Source organism: Muntiacus reevesi, chromosome 7 (assembly GCF_963930625.1).
Source record: "Muntiacus reevesi chromosome 7, mMunRee1.1, whole genome shotgun sequence".
Lineage (NCBI taxonomy): Eukaryota > Metazoa > Chordata > Mammalia > Artiodactyla > Cervidae > Muntiacus > Muntiacus reevesi.
This window is the reverse complement of record NC_089255.1, coordinates 13,600,942-13,622,008: the sequence shown is the minus strand read 5'-3', so window position 1 is coordinate 13,622,008 and position 21,067 is coordinate 13,600,942. Positions and strand designations below refer to the sequence as shown.

The window sequence follows — 21,067 nt, the reverse complement described above, 5'->3', positions numbered from 1 at the left end:
AGGGAAAGAGAGTGATGGGAGATTGGGTGGTCAGGGAAGGCTTCTCTGAGGAGGCGACAGGAAGCAAGGACCTACATGAAGCAGGGAGTGAGCCATGTGAATATCAAATGAATTTTACCAAAAACTTCTCTTGTTGCTGGGAGTAATGGAGCTGCATTCAGGAGTGAGCATCGGGTTTCCCTGGTGGCTCAGTGGTAAAGAATCTGCCTGCCAATGCAGAGGACGTGAGTTCAATCCCTGATCTGGGAAGATCCCATGTGCCATGGAGCAACTAAGCCTGTGAATCACAACTATTCAGGCTGTGCTCCAGAGCCTGGGAACTCCAACTACTGAGGCCTGCAGGCCCTGGAGCCCACCCTCTACAACAATAGAAGTCACCACAATGAGAAGTCCATGTATCACAACTAGAGTAGCCCGGCTCATCGCAATTAGAGAAAAGCCCTGGCAGCAACGAAGACCCAGCACAGACAAAAAAAAAAAAAAAGGAATGAGCATCAGGAAGTCTAGCTAATCCTGGCTTGGGCGGAGAGCATTAATTTCAACTCACCAGAAAAGGGATGTAGTAGGCAGCCCAGGACTGGAGCGGAGGGTTAAAGTGGCCGAGGGACCCAGACTCCTCTTGTCTTCCTGCTCTTCATTGTTAGCATGTGGCTCTTGTCCGAAAGGTCATGCAGCAGCTCTTCACCTCCAGACACAGAAAGCCAGTTCAAGACATGAAAGGGGAAGGGAAACGGGCAAAAAAGGCCAAAGGGCCATCAGCTGGGCCTGTCCCCATTAGCCCCACCCAATGACTTCTGTGTCTTAATGGTCAGAACTGGCTAACGTGGCCACCTCTGCACTAGTCGCTGGGGGAGGGAAGGGGTTGTGTGTGGGGACTGGGTCAGCCAGTCAACACCATCCACCCTGGGTCATGTTATCAGGGCCTCCCATTGTGGAGAATGGCTTCACAATGACTTTCACCCTGGATCATCCTTTTTTTTTTTTTTTTTTTAATGTGGACCATTTTCAAAGTCTTTATTCACTTTGTTACCATATTGCTTCTGTTTTACATTTTGACTTTTTGGCCATGAGGCATGTGGTATCTTAGCTCCCTGCCCAGGAATCAAACCCACACCCCCCTGCATGGGAAGACAAAGTCCTAACCACTGGACGGCCAGGGAAGTCCCACCCTGGGTCATCTTAAAGGCTCTCCTCTCCTCTGATGAATAGCAAAACCCTGGAGGGAAACAGGAAACAGCTCCAGCTCTGCCACGAAGCGGCTGGGCGACCTCAGGCCAGTTGCTTCTGGCCTCTGGGTCTTACTGGAGCCATCATGAGGCTGCTGTTGGCTTTAATGGTCGAGGGTGCCAAGTGATACCCCCTGTCTCAGCCACCTATAAAGTCTGCCACTTAGAGGTCCTAAGAACCCAGCTGGGACCTGGAATGGCACACAGAATGGCCATTTTACCAAATAAAACACAAACTCTGAGGAACAACCCAGCTGGCAGGGCTGGGACCAAGGTCAGAAGACTGAGGCCCTAGCCTCTGGGAATACAACTTAAGGAGGCATCGAAAACCACAATAAACACTTAAAATATAATATTTTAAGGCAATATTTTAAAAAATCAAAATCAATGCCAAAAAAAAGTCCATTAATGAACAAAATTCCAAACTTTTGTTTGTTTGTTTTTGCTATCCCGTGTGGCCTTCGGGATCTTAGTTCCCCAGCCAGGGATGGAACACATGCCGCACCCCACCCCCCCCCACCCTGCAGTGGAAACATGGAATCTTAACCACTGACCCGCCAGGGAAGTTCCCCAAATCTCAAACTTGTAAAGAAAGACAACAGTATTACTGATTGTTTCCTTGGCTCCAGACTCTGAAATGGCTCAGGATGGCATGGCATTGATATTAACCCCATCTTTATTTAAACTGTGTAATTTCGTTTATCTTTTTTTTTTTTTTTTTTTGCATTCTTTTTGGTTATTTAAAAAATATACTGCATTAAAATGTTATTTCATGACTGAGTATTTGGACACCCATTTAAATTTTCTACCCAATACAAAGGCCTCACCCCGCCCTACCCTAGTCCCAGCCCTGCCCCTGGAGGCCTTAAGCAAGACTTGCTGGACAACAGCCAACCTGTCCAGCCAGGCATTTACCACGTCTGGGGACTTAGGGTCATATAGCACACATGTGTAATTTTTAGCCTTTTGCCATGAGGTGTTTGGATTAAAGGCCCTGGTATTTCTTTAATAAGAAAAACCGGCTGTAGCCATTAAAAATTTAGTCCCACAAATTAGTAGCTCCTCTCTGAGGTGCTGTATTTATTTAATCATAGCAAATTTGGGCCAAATCCTCTCCTGGGGCTTCCAACACCTGCCTCCATACCCCTAAGGAGTTTGTCTCTAGGACCACGCTATTCGCGCAAAATCCCTCTGCCTTTTAGCTCCCCTGGCCCACTGGCGCACAGGGAGATAAAACACCTTAGCCTCATTACTCAGATGGCTAATTGCAAACTGATTTAATTAAAGTATACAGATATTTCCCCAAGTTAGTTACATTTCATATCACTCCATTAGGAGTAATTGGCTGGAATGAGGAGCTGCAGAGATGGAGGCTGGCCAGGTGGGTGGGAACCAGAACCCCCTTGGTTAGTAGGAGTCTTGCTGCTGCGTCATTTCAGTCACACACACTGGATTGCTCACAGCCAGGGTCAGGAACCTGAGATTCAAGCCCACTCCAACACTTAGGAATTCTGGGACCTGGAGCAGTCACCTCACTTAGCTGAGCTTCAGTGTCTTCCTCTGTAAAATGGGAATAACAGAAATGCCCACCTCAGTGATTGGTAGCAGACTTAATGGAACCAGCCTGGAAAGCCTTTAGCATAGTACCTTGCACATAGTTAATGCTCGATAAATAATAATAACCTTAGTATTCACGAACCGGCGTGGCTACAGAGTGAAGCAGTAGAGACAGTGGATGAAGCATCTGTTGCCAAGTCAGAAACTTTGGGGTCTGGTTTCAGGCATGCACCTAGCTTTCTGTGCAATACTGGGCAACTTGCTTCCATCCCTGGGCCTTCGTTTACTCAGATGGCAAATAGGGGAAGGAGGCAAAGACTGAGATTTACCACCTTAAATCCATTCTCCCCTTCTTCCTGGCTAGCACAGCCCTGACTGGATCAGCAAAGTACTATATCCACCTTTTCCAACCTCCCTTATAGCTAGGGCAAGTCCATGACAAATTCTGGTTAATGAGATGAAAGTCAAAGATGTTGCTCTCTTCTTGGATGGCGGTCTTCCCCTCCCAGGATATATCCTTTAAAAGGGAGTTGACTCAGCTGGCAAGTACCCTTTCCACCCCTCTCCTCCTCACCTAGACTGTGCCCTGGATGGCTGGAACTCCAGCAGCCATCCTGCAACCATGAAGTGACCTTAAGAGTAGAAGCCACTTGCAGAGCAGAAAGATAGAAGATGCAATTGTGGAGTTGCTGTCCTAGCCCTAACCACCCTGGTGCGTTTTTTTTCTCATAGCACATGAGATAAAAAAATAAGCCTTATCTTTTGTTTTGCTAACTTTTGCTAACTCTTAGCTTTGAGGGACCATGGTTACTTGCTGCCAAATTCTATTCCTCACCTAATAATACAGGGTTTCTTTCTCTCTCAGAATATTAAAAGCTTGATCTCTGAGCAGGTGAGAACTGCCTGCTCGCCCCCTTTCTGCACCAAGAGTGGCCTCTCAGACTGAAACAATCACTCCAGCCCCAGTCTGCAGGAGACCCTGTTCAGGATCTCCACTACAGAGCCAAGAACCCTGTATTTCTAGCCTGTAAATCTCAAAATCTGAGGAGATAAGTAATAACCCCTTTTCACAGATAGGCAGGCCCTGGTCTACACACTTCTCAGGCCCCTGTACATCAGTCCATTTACTGATTGCCTGTGGCAGGACGAGGTAGACCGGGAAGGAGGTTTATTTATGACAGCCCTGGTGCAGTGGAAAATGCAAGGACTTGCTGCCGAAATATCTGGTTTGAATCCCTGTTCTTGTCCCTCACTTGTTTGACTGTTTCAGACTGAATCTTTGGGTCTCCCCAAAATTCATATGTTGAAGCCTAATGGTCAATGCTTTGTATTAGGAGGTGGGGCCTTTGTGAGGTGTTTAGGTCATGAGGGCAGAGTTCTCATAAATGAGATGAGTGGCCTTAGGGAAGGGGCCTCCAGCCTCTTCTGCCCTGTGAGGTTACAGTGAAAAGACAGCCTCCTGTGAGGAAGTGGGCTCTTATCAAACACCTCATCTGCTAGCACCTTGATCTTGAACTTTCCATCCTCCAGACTGTGAGATACAGAAGTTGTTTATAAGCCACCCAGTCTATGGTATTTTGTTATGGCAGCCCAAATGAACCTTTGGAAAGTCCATAAGTCTCTCTGGACCTTGGTTTTTTTCATCTATAAATTGAGTATAATAATAATACTGTATCCATTCTATAGGGGGTGAGGGGAGAAAATGAGATGGATGTGAAATGCACTGTGAGTCAAAAGTGCAGTATAGCAAATCCCCTATATACGAATGAGTTCCACTCCCAGCGTGCGCTCATATGTCCAAGTTGTTCATAAATCCAAAAAGTTAGCCTAGATACCCAACACAAATGGCTATATAGTATACTGTAATAGATTTATAATACTTTGCACACAAATAATACATAGAAAACACAAAAAATAAAGGAAACATTTTTAATCTTATAGTACAGTACCCTAAAAAGTATAGTAGTACAGTAATAACAGCTGGTGCTTCTTAGCAATACCAGCTATATCATTGCTGCTTTTATTCTTGTTTCTGGACATTCTGGGCTTGAAAAATAGATGCTGTACTCTGTACAGTGCATGCACGCATGCTAAGTCATTTCAGTCGTGACTGCGACCCCATGGACTGTAGCCCACCAGACTCCTCTATCCATGGGATTCTCCAGGCAAGAATACTGGAGTGGGTTACCATGCCCACCTTCAGGGGATCTTCCCGACCCAGGGATCAAGCCCCAAGTCTCTTGTGTCTCCTGCACTGCCAGGCGGGTTCTTTGCCGCTAGCACCACCTGGGAAGTATCCTCTATACAGTACTGTACAGTGAAGGACACAAAAGTGCAAACGCTTGTTAAGGATGCACTCACAGGCCAAATGTACGCCAGACAGGTGAACTAATTTACCTGATTACACATGCAAATGCACATTTGCATCTTTGAAAATTTGCAACTTGAAGCTTTGGATGTAGGTGACTTACTATACACTTATCAGGAGTTGTGATTATTTTCAGAGATCATTTTTTAGCCATCCTGCAAGTCTTTCTTGAGCGCTTTCTCTGAGGCCAGCCCTAGTGGGCACACTGAGGGGAATACCAAAGAAGCACAAGCCAGTCTCTTCCATTTCACAGAGGAGGAAATGGAGCCTCAGAGAGGGGAAGCCACTTGCCTAAGGCCACACAGCTAAAGAGTGGAGGCGCTGGCAGTTGAGAGCTGAGTCCAAAGACTGCCATGGCCTCACTACATAGAGGTCAAGACCAGCCAAATCCAGCCGCCACCTGACTTTATAAATAAAGTCTTACTGGACCACAGACACGCTCATTTGCTTATACCTTGTCTACGGCTGCTTTTGCATTATAGGGACAGAGTTGGGTAGTTGTAATAGAGTTTGCATGACTTGCAAACCTTAAAATATTTACTACCTGGCCCTTCACAGAAAGTTTTCTGAAACCTAATTTTAGCATCCAGTCTATTTGCCCATTATCTCGTCATCACTGAACAACTCTTGCACGCCGGACACTGCTGGGTGCTGGTGATTCGGAGACAAATCAGTTGTGGACTCAGCTGCTTCCCAGGTTAGCAGTGAGGCTGGCCCCATTTCACAGATGAGGAGACTGAGGTCTAGAACCACTGAGCTTCCCCAGAGAGCCAGGAGATTTGAGGCTGAAACGGATCAAACTCCAGTCTGGCTCCTCGTGCTGACCCAGTCCACCATGTGGGCACTCCGCAGGCTCCATGGGAAGGACCCACACACCCACATTAGAACCCAACAAGAGGAAAGGGATGGGGAGTGTGGGGAAAACTGATCTTGCTCTCCCTGTCTCTTTCAATCCCCGCCACCAATCCTCACTTGTTGGAAGGCCACGGTAGGTGACAGCACCTCGTTTGGGAAGGAAAATAATGATACTAATGACCACTAATTCATTGACAGTTACCAAGCGTACTGTGTGCTAAGCACAGCGGACACTTTTCTTTGTTCAATCTTACAGCGACACTGAGAGTTGTTATAATCCCCCTGCCCCGTCTTCTAGCTGGGAAATGGAGACCACAGGGATCAAAGGACTCGTCCCAGGCCACAGAGGTCACAGAACTAGGAAGAGGTAGGACCAGAATTAGTAGCCAGGTCTGTCTGCTTCTCATGTCCAGACAGGACGTCCTGCCTCTGCCCTCTTTATGTTCCGGGCTTAGGGTCGGGCGACAGAGAGAATGGCTTTGCTTACGTGGAAAATGTTTACGTAAGTGGAAAAGTTTGTTCCTGGGGCTCTCAGTCACGCTGTTTGGGGGCTTTGGCCCTCAACCATGAGCTCTCCTGTCTCCCTCAGTCTCTCCTAGGTCACTTCTGTACCCCAGGAGGCAATGACCAAGAACAAGGCCCCCCTCCCAGGAATAACTGCTCTTTAAAGCGATTTAAACTACAAAGGTAGCTGGTTTTCATGGTGGAAATTGAGGCCTCTGCTGGCCAGGCACAGAGGACAAAGCTTTACTGAGTCCATGAAGAAACACCCTAGAGAATATGCTCCCTGCACCTTCTTACAAGACAGGGGTCGGGCTTAAAGGCACAGAAGGCGGCGGTGGTGTTGGAAGCGAGGCTCCTGGCTTCCCTCTGCCTCTAAGGCCTTGGCCAAGTCCTTCCAGTTCTCTGAAACAAGAGGAGGGGCTTCCGTAGTGGTCCAGAGGTTAAGACTCTGTGCTTCCAATGCAGGGTCTACAGGTTCAACTCCTGACTGGGGAACTAAGAGCCCACATGCCCGTGTGGTGTGGCCAAAAATTTAAAAAATAAAACAAGAAGATGTTGGAGTTACTGAGTGCTTGCATCCCAGATTGTGTGGACTACCAGCAACCAGGGGTGGAGAGAGAAGTTGGGATTCAAAGCTGTCACAGCTAGACGTGTTTGGAGGGGAGCAGACTCCCAGGAGATAACTTGGCCTCTTGGGACCTATCATCACTCACCTGGGTCTTCATCATCCTAGCCAAGCACCACCCTCCCCTCCCTGAGTCCCCACACTCGGGCCGTCCTTCTCACTCCCGCATCAAGACAATCAAGGGGTAGCTCAGGATTTCCTTGGTGCTCCAGTGGTTAAGAACCTGCCTGCCGATGCAGGGGACACAGGTTAGATGCCTGCTCAGGAAGATCCCACAAGCCGCAGGGCACCTAAGCCCGTGTGCCACATCTACTGAGACTGTGTCCTACAGCCTGTGCTCCTAGCGAGAGAAGCCACCGCCACGAGCAGCCCACAGACCACAACCAGAGAGCAGCCCTCGCTGTCCACAGCTAGAGGAACCCTGCACACAGCAATGAAGACCCAGTGCAGCCCAAAGTAAATAAGTAAATAAAATTTTTTTTTTCAAAAAAGAGGTAGCCCAGGAGAATCCCTGGGAATTCTCACAATCCTGGTTCTTTGCCTTTCCTCTCCCCCTCCATCAACAGAAATCACCTCCAAGGGAAAGCCAGGCTGGGGGCCAGCCCTGTGCACCACACAGGATACTTGAACCCACTGCCCCCCATCTTTCGAGTACCAGATGCTCCACCATGCTCACCGCCCTAACCCCCAAAGCCCTCCCCAGCCCTCTGCCTCCACCCACCCCGCTGGTGTGTTTACTTAAGGCTGAATTCTATATCTGGAAGTTCATTAATTTTTTTGTGGGTGCCAAAATGCGGATCATTTGTGCTTATCCTCAACTAAATAAGTCAGGTCATAAGAGGTAATGCCATGGGTAGTGGAATGTAAACAAACACATTCTACCTCAATAAACATGCTAATTTCCAGCTATAATATTCACAAGTAAAAGATCCATCACGCCGACCCTATTTGGCAAAGGCAGCGGGCCTCATCCGTCAACGAGGGAGGCCCCCGCCAGTTCTCTGCGGGAGGGAAATAGTACAACTTAACTTGCTTGATGACGCCCTCGGGGAGAAACATGAGCCTCATAAATGAGCCTGGAAATGTGATAAAAGGATAATCTTGCATAAATGAGCCTATATCATCATTACCTGCACCGACCAAGGCCAGACGCGGGCTTTGAGGGATGGAGTCAGATGGCACATAAGTGAAGGCCGAGGAGGTGGTGCACCAGGCCAGCGGGGACGCCCCATCCTCGCCATGCCCCACGGGCCACCCTCGCCCAAGGCGGCCACCCAGCATGCGGGCAGGGCCGAGCAGAGGCCGCAGCCCTGTATGGGGCTCAGGGTGCAGGGGTGGGAAGGGCAAGGACAGCCCAGGCCTCTCGCCCGAACACGAGAGCATCCTTAGCCAAAGCCGCCATCGGAAGGGGCCCAGGCCCTTTCACCACCTCATAGAAACACTAAGGCATCGACCTAGGTCATTTACTCAATAATACTGATTGGTCACCTAGTAAACGCCAAGACACTGAGACAGACACTTGGGAAATCAAAACAAGATGAAGCCTTTGCTCTTAGGAATTCACACCAACTTCCCTGGTGGTGCAGTGGCTAAGAATCCACTTTGCAATGCAGGGGACTCCCTGGTCAGGGGGGAAATAAGATCCCACATGTGGGCAACTAAGCCCACGTGGTACAATTACTGAGCGTGTGCACCCTCTGGACCACGCGCCACAGCTAGAGAGTCTGTGCACCGCAGTTAAGACCTGAAGCAGCCAATAAATAAATAATTAAAAAAAAAAAAGAATTTACAGTGGGCTCAGGGAGACAAAGCAAGTTGTCACAGCCTGCTTGGTCTGTGGTCACGTGCGGAGGGTACACGGGATGGAAGGACCCCGTGGGCCTGGGTCTGCGGGGGAAGGTCAGGGCCACTGGTGCATAAAGGACAGCCGGGCACCGCGCAAGGTGAGGGGTGATGAGCCAGGATCCACCCTCTCCTTGTGGCCCCCCTCAGGCCCCTCCCCATGCCCAGAGCTCCCAGGGGTGCTGGCCCTGCCCCCACCCAAAGGTGTGCAGCTCTGTCCTCGCCTGTGAGTCCTTTTAACAAACGACAAAGGTGCACAGAACTTATACATTGTTTTGGGAACGATCTAGTGGAGATCTTGATGCTCCCTCCTGATCCTTCCCCTCCCTTCCCCCACCCAGAACCCTGCGGGTGCCCCACCCATCCCCCACTGCTAGGAGTGTTGGCAGCCAAGGCTGACAGCCACCCTCCTCCACAGAGAATTGCCTTTGGCCAAAGAGGAGCCACGTCACCTGGAAAGTCACCCTCGCCAGCCCCTCTGATGTCAGACTACACGACTCAGGGGTAGAGAGACTGGCCCCGTGACCGAAAGGGTTGAGGGTCACACTCTGAGGTGTAGTTCCCATTCCAGAGCTCCCTGCAGGCCAGGCTGAGTCTGGACTCCAGCTGAGCCCACACCCTTGCCACCCCATCCTGCTTCTCTCACTCCCTTCTCCCATGAACACAACCCCCAGTTGGCTGAGTGTATCCAAACAACCCAATCAAAAAACGGACAGAAGATCTAACTAGACAATCCTCCAAAGAAGACACACAGGTGGCCAAAAAGCATATGAAGAGATGCTTAAAATCACTAATTATCAGAGAAAAGCAAATCAAAACTACAGTGAGGTACCACCTCACAGCTGTCAGAATAGCCATCAGCAAAAAGTCTACACACAATAAATGCTGGCAAGGGTGTGGAGAAGAGGGAACCTCTCTACACTGTTGGTGGGGATGTATATTGGTGCAGCCACTATGGAAATCAGTATGCAAGTAAAAAGTCTAAAAGCAGAGCTACCAGCAATCCTACTCCTGGGCATATTTCTGAAGAAAACTCTTAGTTCAAAAAGATACATGCACCCCAATGTTCGTACCAGCACTATTTACAATAGCCAAGACATGGAAGTAACCTAAATGTCTGCTGACAGGTGAATGGATAAGGAGGATGTACACACACACACACACACACACACACACACACACAATGGAATATTCCTCAGCCATAAAAAGAACGAAATAATGCCATTTGCTGCAACACGGATAAGCCTGTGGTTTATCATACTATGTGCAATAAATCAGACAGGGAAAGATAAATATATGATATCACTCGTATGTAATCTAATTTTTGAATATTGATACAAATGAACTTATTTACAAAACAGAAACAGACTTAAACAGATACAAAAACAAACGCGATTACCAATGGGGAAACACAGAGGGGAGGGATAAATCAGGAATATGTATGTGAGCATATACACACTACTATATGTAGGATCAATAACCGACAAGGACTTGCTGTGTAGCACAAGGAGCTCTACTCAGTATTCCATGATAACCCATATAAGAAAAGGATCTAAAAAAACATGAATATACATATGTGCGATGCTCAGCTGCTCAGTTGTGTCTGACTCTTTGCAGCCCCATGGACTGTAGCCTGCCAGGCTTGTCTGCCCATATGTGTATAACTAAATCACTTACTAACACAACATTGTAAATGAACTATACTCCAATACAATTAAAATTAAAAAAAGATTTGAAATGATTGCCCTAAGTAGATAAAAATATCTTTGTATTGTGGGCAATGCATTTCCCTACACCCACACAGATGTATGCAACATATTTCCTATAATCACTTACCAACACTTTGTCTAGTTATGAAAATAAAATGATGATAAATAATAAATGCTCTTTCTTAAGAATGTAAAAAAAAATAAATAAGCTGTGTGTGTCCAAATCTCCATCTCAGGCTCTGCTTTTAGGGAGCCCAACCTTGGCACCCCGTTTTCCCTTTCAGTACCTGGTGCTTGCATGCTATCGTCTCAAAAGCAGACTCAGAAACAGGCCCTCAAAACACAGTGTGCAGGGGGCAATAGCCCTGTTCTGACTAAAGTGCTGCGGGTGGGGGCTCAGAGACAGCAGATAAACAGGCCTCAGGGAGTCAGGGAGGGCTTCTCAGGAAGGGTGGGTGAGCTGGGAAGGGTGCTCTCAGCAGAGAGAACAGTACGCCCTTGGATTTTCAAAGCACTTCCAAGTATCCCATCACAGTAAATAGAACCAGGCAGGCAGAGTGGGAAGAGCTTGCTTTAGAAGCCCCCAGAAGCACCACCAGGGTCAAGGGTGGCCAGTCCTCTTCCTATAGCGAATGCTTGTTGCAGGAATGGGTGAATATATGTAAACAAGTAAGCAAAATCATTGTGACTATTCCTCCTGTAGAAAGCATTTTATCTACCTGCCAGTTTCCAAGTGGTGCCAGTTCCCTCACTAGACCTGAAATTCCTTTATAACAGGGACGGGGCTTAGGTATCAGGGATGTCACCACAAGGCCTAGTTCTGCTCTTTGTACAGAACTGACGCTCAAGAAATACTTGTTCCATGGCTCTGAACTGTTGCCTTGAGAGGAGAAGGGGGTGTTTAGATGGATCAAGACCTTCATTCATTCACCAAACAGCTTTGTGATGAGATTGTAGAATCAGTGACCAAGAACAAGGAAGAGAGGAAACTGCTGTGTACCTACTGTGTGCAGGAATTATACTAGGTGCTTTTAAACCTCATGATAGGGACTTTCCTGGTGATCCAGTGGTTAAGAATCTGCCTTCCAATGCAGGGGACTAGGGTTCGATCCCTGATCTGGGAACTAAGATCCCACATGCTGAGGGGCAGCTAAGCCTGTGCGTCCTACCTAGAGAGCCCACATGCCACAATGAAGACCCAGCATAGCCAAAATAAGTAAATTTAAAAAATAAATAAACCTCAAAATAACCTGAGATGGGCATTTTTACTACCATTTTACAGATGATGAAACTCCAAAGAGAGGAGATGCGCAATTGACATGTAGGTGTATCTAGGTCCACAGTCTGTGATCTTTCCATCCTCTCTCCCTTCCTTCAACCCTAGGGGAGGATATTTTAAAATCAAAGTTACGGAGGCCTGGAATAGGTTAACCAGATCTCTCTGGAGGCAGAAGATCTGGAAGTCCTCCAGGGATCCCTTTCAGCAGAGAATCCTCTGATTCACGCTGCCCAGGCCCAAGCAGCCTGTGGGCAGGAGATTCCCCTCCCAGGCCGAGCCCAGCTCTCCTGAGGCCCATCCACAGCCACGCCGCTAACAGAGAGAGCCATGCTTCCAGGGATCAGAGGATCCAGAACCTACTTTAGGGTTAATGTGCTGAAGGAAGGGGGAAAAAAAGGTATAAATGCTGTTGAAAAACTGAGCTGACGAGCTCCTGGGAAACCTGAGCCGTTCAAGTCTTAGTCAAAAGCGCTGGCTGAGAAATTGTTGGCCCTTGCCAAGCCCAGCGAATGGAAGCTTGCACATTCCCGGGGCTGCATGTTTCAAATACTTTCCGTGGTTTCACCAGTGGAGGGCCAGGAGAGAAGAATCTGTCATTACCAACTTGGGTCTGCAAAACAGCTTGACCAGCGGGGAGCTGCGAAATCGCAGGAGGCGGGAAACCTGACTCAGAGCTTCAGGGATGCGAGAACGTGCAGCTGGGAGGGGGCAACCTGACCCCGACCTCAGACTTGCAGTTGGGCGGGCGTGGGGAGGCAGGGGTGTCCTGCGGGGACCAGGGCAGGGGGTGGGGGGACGGGGGAGGCGTGAAACGTGATCCTCGGGCTCATGATAGTCCTACTCATGATGGTTCTTGCCAGCTCACACGGTGACCACCGCTCCCTCTGGGGTAACAGCTTCTGTGGTTTTCTATCTCTTCTTCAGCAGTCCAGACTGCTGCTGAGCCCCTAGTAGGCGCCATGCATCTTGCTGAACATCTAATACAATGAGCCTAGCATGGTAGCATGCTGGCAACCCACGACTATTTTTCAAACTGGGAACCGAGATTCATAAAGACATAAGCATCACTCCATTCTACACAAATGACCAAAACTTCAGCTCATCCTTTGTGTACAAAGGACCTACCACGTGCAGAGATGGGGATGCAAAGACGGACAGAAGGTCTTTTTCTGAGAGGGGCTTTTTCAGAGACGGGCTCCAAAGTGTCATAGATTTAAACCAATCGATGTTTTTTCAAGGTACTGCTGTATCTGCCACCAAAGTTTTCTTTTTAAACCATGTGAAGGAGGAGGGCAAGGATGAGTGACAGACCAGACCACAGGGAGGTGGGGGAGGGGAGGGATGTGTTGCAGAAAGCACCCTTGGTCCATCCTAACTCGCAGTGAGTGGGACCCAGGAAGTCACTTCAGTCGCTTTAGGTCTTGGTTTCTGAAGAACACACTGTCCACACGTGGACGACCTCCTTTAGAAGTGTTGTCTGCTATGCACCATGGCCATCATGTCAGTGGCTTCTTATTGCAGCCTCTGCCACTCTCTGCCTGAAGGCCTCCTTGGCAGCAGAAGGATGAAGCACCCACAGGCGGGGCAGGCCAGAAGCGCCGGGAGCACAGGCTCCCAGGAGCAGCCCTCTGCAAGAGACAGGAGTGGGGGATAAGGAGCCCACTTCCTGTCCCCTTCACCAGGAGAGCTCTGCAGGTGTGCGCTCCTGGAGCCCCGGTTACCGACAGGATCCTCTGCTCATCAAGCACCCCGTGTTCTCTCCTTTCCTTCCCCCTCTTATGACCCCACAGATGCTTCCTGAGATCACCTCCCAAATAACCGGTGTGCATGTGCGTGCTCAGTCGTGCCCACCTCTGTGCGACCCCTGGACTGCAGCCCACCAGGCTCCTCTGTCCACAGGATTCTCCAGGCACGGATACCAGAGTGGGCTGCTGGGCCCTCCTCCCCCTACCTGCACTCAAATCCCATTTGGTGCTCCGCTTCTTGGGGGGAGCCAAACTGAACACTTTTCCTTGTCTGAAAGGAGGAATCCAGGCCAGAAGGGTCTTCGGCCATTATTCGTGACAACCCCATTATTGCATAGAAGGAGGAATCGAGGCCCACAAAGGGGAGCTGCTGTCTCCCTAGCGATGACCTTCCCGCTTCCTCCCCAGGTCTCAGGAAAGCAGCCGTTGAATCCCACTGGCCCCGCCTCTAGCCGGGAGCAAGGCCCAGGAGGTCAGGCCCAGGGTCCAGGGGCAGTCGGGCACCGAGGTGGGGAGCCCCTGGGTTACGAGTCCCCTGGTGACCACGGCCCTAAGTGGTCCCTTGGGAAGCCCTGAGCACAGGGGTCCTGCAGAACCACAGAAGCGAGTGCGAGCTGCAGCCCGAGGGCCTCGGCCCCTCCCTCGGCACCTTGACCAGGCGGCCCCCCTCCCCAGGCCCCTCTCCTCCACTCTGCATCACACACGGAGGGGAGACCCAACGAGAGGCCCTCAGTTCGCCTGCCTCGACCCCCACACAGGCTGCCCGCCTCTAGCGAGTTGGTGGTTCCCTCCCTGCCCCGCAGCCAACTCCTCCTCCACCTTCAAAGAGCTCAGGCTTCTCCAGGCCTGCTGCTTCTCCAGGCCAAGCTCTCCCACCAGGAGTCACCCCCTCCACGGGGTCTGGAACACCCTCCAGCACTGCACCCCTCCAGCATGCTGTCCCTGGGGAACCACTATGACAGGTCTGTACTACGTCTTCGCAGTAGCTCTCTGAGGGCCAGACCTGGGCTTCTGCACCTTTTTAAAAAATTTATTGGGTGGCCCTGGGTCTTAGCTGCAATATGCAGGCTAAGTTCCCTGACCAGGGATCGAACCCAAGCCCCCTACATTGGGAGCGTGGAGTCTCAACTACTGGGCCACCAGGGAAGTCCCCTCACGTACCTTTTTTTATCCTCAGATGCTGGCTTTTATGGCTCTAGAATGTTTGCTGAGTGACAGGTGGAGGAAAATCATTCGAAACAGGTAGAAACCCCAGAACCATTGTCCTTCCCCATTCTTGGATGTCTCTTTTTCCTTGGTTGGTTATAGAAACATTGGAGCCAAAGAGAAGTTCTTATAGAGCAGGGAGAAGGTTGCTGGGGGTGGGGGAACGGGTGGTGAGAGAGGCCAGTCAGGCCCGGTGGGAGGAGGAGGGAGCAGGAGGGGCCGGGCAGGCAGTGGCCTGGGCTTAACCTGCAGGGAGCCTGATGGACAGAGCAAGACCAGGAGTCTGGGGCCCCACACCAGGACCTCAGAGCCGATTCTGCCACATTACACAGCTCCATGGGCCCCTGTTCACTGTCAAGAGATGTTCAAGGGAGTGGCCCTGTGATAGGTGCCTTCCTGGGGCAATTGTCTACAAGTGCAGTGGTTAAATGCTTTTCTAGCTGTGGAATCCAAACAAAATCCCACCTAGATGTCCAACATGTAAATATTGTCCCAGGTGAAGTGGGGGACACATGGGAAGAGTTGCCAGTCCTCTCAGCGACCCCTTCTCCTGAGGCAAACCATTCTGAGAGCCCCCCAAGGCTCCACAGAGTTGTCCTGAAACCACTGGCCAAGTTGCAGGAGCTGGATTATGTCTGAAGACCCAAGTTCTCATCCCACCCTGCTATTTCAAGCTGTGTGACTCTGGACAAGTTATCTCAGCTCTCTGGGCATAGGTTTCTTCACCCCCACAATGGAGAAGATAACATCTGCCCCCACAGGGTTGCTGAGAGGCTCAAGAGGTGATAACCAGGGATGTTTTGCACCTTACTGTGGTCACACATAAAATCTGTTGTCAGGAGGCCCAGAAGGACATGAGAAATTTTGTGTCATCTTGAAAGAGGAGCTCTTAGAGGGGCTAGGTCCTGGGCTGCAGAACAGACACATGGCTAGGAGACTTGTGGCTGCCTTTCTTTCTGGGCTTTCAGGCCCTAAGTGCTCGCGAGGCCTCCCTTTGCCCCAGACCTCATTACCCAGCCAGCTGGGGCTCTTGCACCGTCATTGTTTCTCTTCCCTAGTGTGGAGCTGAGACACGTGAGCATGGAAAACTCTTCCCCTCACCGCTCCACCAGTCAAACCCCAGCAAACCTCAGTCCCAGCCCGGGACCATGGACCCCTAAAGGGAAATGGAGGCAGAGTGTTCTGGCTTCAGGAATCAGCTAATGGAACCTTGTTAATTAATATGTAAATTACTTTAATAGCTTGGATCCCCTTCAGACAATTGTTTGGGGGCTTAAGGCCCTAGACTGGGAAGATGGGGTCTCCGTTGAGGGGACGGAGCAGCCTTTCCTTGGCCCAAGACCCTCTTGTATGGTTTCCCACGGGGCAGGAACAGATGCACGGATGGGGAACTGGAGGGAAAGATGGGTTCACATCTGCCCCTGGATGGTGGGATCCTGAACGTGACATTGAGATGGGGGAACTGACGCCATCCTCGAAGGCGGGAACTGAAAAGGACCTCATATGGTCTCTAGTGTACCCTCAGCCCCTTATTGCAACCAGAAGAAACAGAAGCCCAGAGCAGGTGAGTGACTTGTCCAAAGTCACACAGCAAGGAGACTGGACAGGCAAGGACTAGTCTCCCATCTCCAGCTCATGCAAGAATGCCCAGTCACTCAGTGGTGTCCAACTCTGCGACACTGTGGACAGTAGCCCGCCAGGCTCCTCTATCCACGGGATTTCCCAGCCAAGAATACTGGAGTGGGTTGCCATTTCCTCCTTCAGGGGATCTTTCTGACCCAGGGATCGAACCCACATCTCCTAAATTGGCAGGCAGATTCTTGACCACTGTGCCACCTGGGAAGTCCAATATTTTTATTTATTTATTTATTTGACTGCACCAGATCTTAGTTGCAACACACGAGATCTAGTTCCCTGACCAGGGATTGAACTCCAGATCCCTGCATTGGAAGCACAGAGTCTTAGATACTGGACCACCAGGGGAGTCCCCATCTACCCCAGTGGTTCTCAGACAGGCACCTGTGGGGTGAGCTGGACCCAGGGGTCCTGTCTAAAACATCATATAGTGAGGCTTCCCCAGGGTACAAGAGAAAAATCAAAGGTAGGCATTTTTCTACTGCCATGTTGATAATAAAAAGCTAGTGAGGACCTGCTGTGTGGCACAGGGAACTCAGATCAGTGCTCTGGTGACCTAGATGGGTGGGATGGGGTGGTGGGAGGGAAGTCCAAGACGGAGGAGTGTATGCATACATATGGTTGATTCACTTCAAAATATAGCAGAAAGTAACACAGCAGTGTAAGGCAACTATAATTAAAAAAGAGAGAAATAGTTTCTTGATTTTAAGTTCAATGTCTCTTTTAAAAAAGATATACTATCCTACAGACATGATATATAGTTATATTTTCTTCCACAAATGTGCTTTTGTATTATGGAATTGAGTATGTCAAACTGTCGTAGTGTTCTGTGAGGATACCACGACGTTTATGATCCTCTAACCTGAGGGAAAACCTCAGTGCTGAAGCAATATTTTTATCTCAATTTTCCAGATGTGGGAAGAGAGGCAGAGAGATGCTAACAGACGTGCCTTAAGACTTTTGACTGATCTCTGCTCTTTCCACCACTCCACCTACTAGAAGTATGTGTAAACAAAGAGTGAACAGGGTCTGAGAAAGGAGTGGGGAATCGTGAGGATAATAATACTATGGGGCTGGAGCCAGGATGCTGAGCTCATAAAGGAGGCATGTGAGTATTTAACAGGCTTCTCCTGGCTGCTCGGGGCACAGGCTCCTCTCTGCAGCACAGGCTGAGTTTCAGCAGGTCTGCTGGCAAGATGAGGGTGGGACTGGAGTGGTTTTACTATAACTTTGAAACTATGATTAACATCTCCATCCAAAACTTTATTCTCTTTCTTTTCCTACCCCTTCAGGATTGAAGAATATCAAAGAGAAGAGGGGACTGAACCCTGAGCAGCACCCTTCAGGGCCCTCCTGAGTTCAAAAGCCCCCTCCATGTCCCATTTCATGTTTGTAGAATTAGACTTTAGTCTCCGAGGTTTCCCTGAGTTCCAAAGAGCAGACTCAAGGAGTTAACTATAAGGACAACAGAATCACAGGCCTCCTAGTTCCTTCTTAAGGGATATAGATGACAATCTGATGCATATCTTTGTTCTATAGAAACTAAGACCCCCACCCAGGTGGAAAATGGTAACTTCATGCTGACCACAAGCCCTGGACCCTAGAGTGGTTGGAACCAGTAGGCTGTGATTCTCAAAACCTCACCCTGTAACCTCACCCCCAACCAATCATCAGAAGGTCCACAAGCTGATCATGTATCCTAACACCCCCACCCCTCACACCATCTTTAAAAATGCTAGCCTGAAAGCCATGGAGGAGTTTGGGTCTTTGGAGCATGAGCTGCCCATTCTCCTGGCTTGGCGCCCTGCAAGTAAACCACTTTGCTGCAAGCACCTGTTGTCAGAGTTCAGCTTTCCGCACCTCAGGCACACGAGCACTTGCTCAGTAACAACATGGCAGCTCTGTGGTCACTAACTGCGTGACCTTGGCAGGTGGCATCACCTGTCTGAGTCTTGGTCCGTCATCTGAAAAATGAGGACAAAGATACTTACCTCACAGGATGGCTGAAACAATGGAATGAGATGGTGCTAAGCACTTGGTACAAAAAGCCATCACTCACCTTCTCCCTCTTTCTGTCTAAGATACAGATATACATATTTTTGGTGGCTCGGAGGGTAAAGAATCTGCCTGCAAAGTGGGAGACCCAGCTTCGATCCCTGGGTCAGGAAGATCCCCTGGAGAAGGGAATGGCAACCCACTCCAGAATTCTTGCCTGGGAAATCCCATGAACAGAGGAGCCTGGCGGGCTACAGTCCATGGGGTTGCAAAGAGTAGGACACGATTGAGCTATTAACAGTTTTAAATTAGGGTCAGGTGTACTGCCTTGGGGCGCATCACTGTGTTCATGCAGGAGACCCCCACAGCTCCCCCAGAGTGAGTGCCATCCTGCACCCTCACTAGAGGCCCTCAGAAAGGCTCTCCCAGAGCCTCCCTCTCGGCTACTGCAGTCCCAGCTCCCTCTGCCAGCTCCAACCCTCCCCTCGGGGCTCTCGCCGCCCCACTCCCATTTGGGGAGCCTTCTGGTGCCTCCAGAGCCGGGGGTCCTTGTCCTCATGGGCTCTGTGAGGACACAGACGGCCCCTCGGCCCCTCTGGCTACAGCCTCGGATGGCTGCTTCAGCACCAGCTCAGCCAGGTTCTGCGTACTCCAGGAATCTACGGGAAGGAACCGTAGGGCTGTCTGAACCTTGGGCTCTGCCCCTAGAAATGAGACAACACTGTTCCCACCACAAACACAGGAGGGGAGAGGCAGCAGGGATTGGTAATGCTTGTGATAAAGACGCAGATATCATGTTCTGTATAGACGGTGCCAGGCTCCCTTTCGGGTATCTGACGAGCTGTGTCCCCTGCCATGACTGCCATCTCCTCCTCCCTTGCTCACCTCAGAGGATATTTCTATGCAGAAACCCCTTCCCACCCCACCCCCAGCCAAGCATGGCTCCAAGTCCCTCACCCCAACACTTCCAGAAGGGCAGCTGTTTCTTGCTCACTGGGGTGCCCTGTGAGAAGGGAGGAGCCACATCTCATTCTCCAGGCATTGGCCTGGTTTTGGCTATAGGTCAGTCAGTCAGTTCAGTTGCTCAGTTGTGTCTGACTCTCTGCCAGCCCATGGATCGCAGCACGCCAGGCCTTGCTGTCCATCACCAACTCCCAGAGTTCACTCAAACTCACGTCCATCAAGTGGGTGATGCCATCCAACCATCTCATCCTCTGTCGTCCCCTTCTCCTCCTGCCTTCAATCTTTCCCACCATCTTCAAATAAGTTAGTTCACAGCATCAGGTGGCCAAAGTATTGGAGTTTCAGCTTCAGCATCAGTTTTTCCAATGAATAGTCAGGACTGATCTCCTTTAGGATGGACTGGTTGGATCCCCTTGCAGTCCAAGGGACTCTCAAGAATCTTCTCTGACACCACAGTTCAAAAGTATCAATTCTTCGGTGCTCAGCTTTCTTTATAGTCCAACTGTCACATCCATACATGACCACTGGAAAAACCATAGCTTTGACTAGGAGCTACAGGTAACAGAATCCAACTAAAGCTACTTAATCAGGAAAGGGAATCTGTGGGAAGGCCATGAACACAGTTTAAGAGGGGCCCACGGAGCCGCAGCTGGCCTTAGGAAGGGCTGCAACCAGACGCGGCTCCCCCACTGGGCTTCCCCTGCATCTCTCAGCCCTGCTTCCTTCTCTTCTCTCTGTAGGATTTTATAATGAAAGTTTATTCTCAGCCCCCTAACATGAGAGATCTATTATTTCCAAAGTGAGAAATTGACAGTCCACTGTGCACAGTTTAAAAGTAAGTGGTCAAGTGGATAGGAATCTGCCTGCTAATGCAGGGAACACGGGTTCGATCCCTGGTCTGAGAAAATCCCACATGCCTTGGAGCAACGAGCCTGTGTGCCACAACTACTGAGCCCGTGGGTCTAGAGCCTGTACTCTGCAAAAAAAGAAGCCACTGCAATGAGAAGCCCGTGCACTGCAACCAGAGAAAGCTCAAGCAAAGCAGCAATGAAGACCCAGCACAGCCAAAAACACATAAATAATTTTTTAAGGTGATATTTTTTAAAAGGTGGTCAAAAGCTGCTAAGATAACCACAGGTCCTACCATTAAGTCCTTCCCAATGCAGAGGTTATGCAAGTATAGAAGTCCTTACCATCATGAGAAATGCTAACAGTTGCCACTGATAGCGCACTTATCATGGGCCAGACCACCATGCTTAACACTGCGTGTGGATGATCCCCTTCGACCCTTGTAACAGGTATCTGTGCATGCATGGGTGTTAAGCAGCTTCGGTCGTGTCTTTGCAACCCCGTGGACTACAGCCCGCCAGGCTCCCCTGTCCATGGGATTCTCCAGGCAAGAATACTGGAGCGGGTTACCATTTCCTGCTCCAGGGGATCTTCCCGACCCAGGGATCAAACCGGAGTCCCTTTATGTCTCCTACATTAGCAGGTAGGTTCTTTACCACTAGCACCCCCTGGGAAGCCCCACCAGATATCTGAGAGAGGATCTGTTATT

The 21,067-nt window shown here is 49.8% G+C and overlaps 1 long non-coding RNA gene across 1 annotated transcript in view; it reads right to left on the bottom strand.

Moving 5' to 3' along the window:
* Positions 1–551: 551 nt before the first annotated feature.
* LOC136171921 (uncharacterized) overlaps positions 552–21,067 on the bottom strand; it is a 68,395-nt gene continuing 47,879 nt past the window's right edge. The window contains exon 4 of the long non-coding RNA XR_010663940.1: positions 552–685. This is a non-coding gene — a long non-coding RNA (uncharacterized lncRNA). The remainder of the gene's footprint in view (positions 686–21,067) is intronic.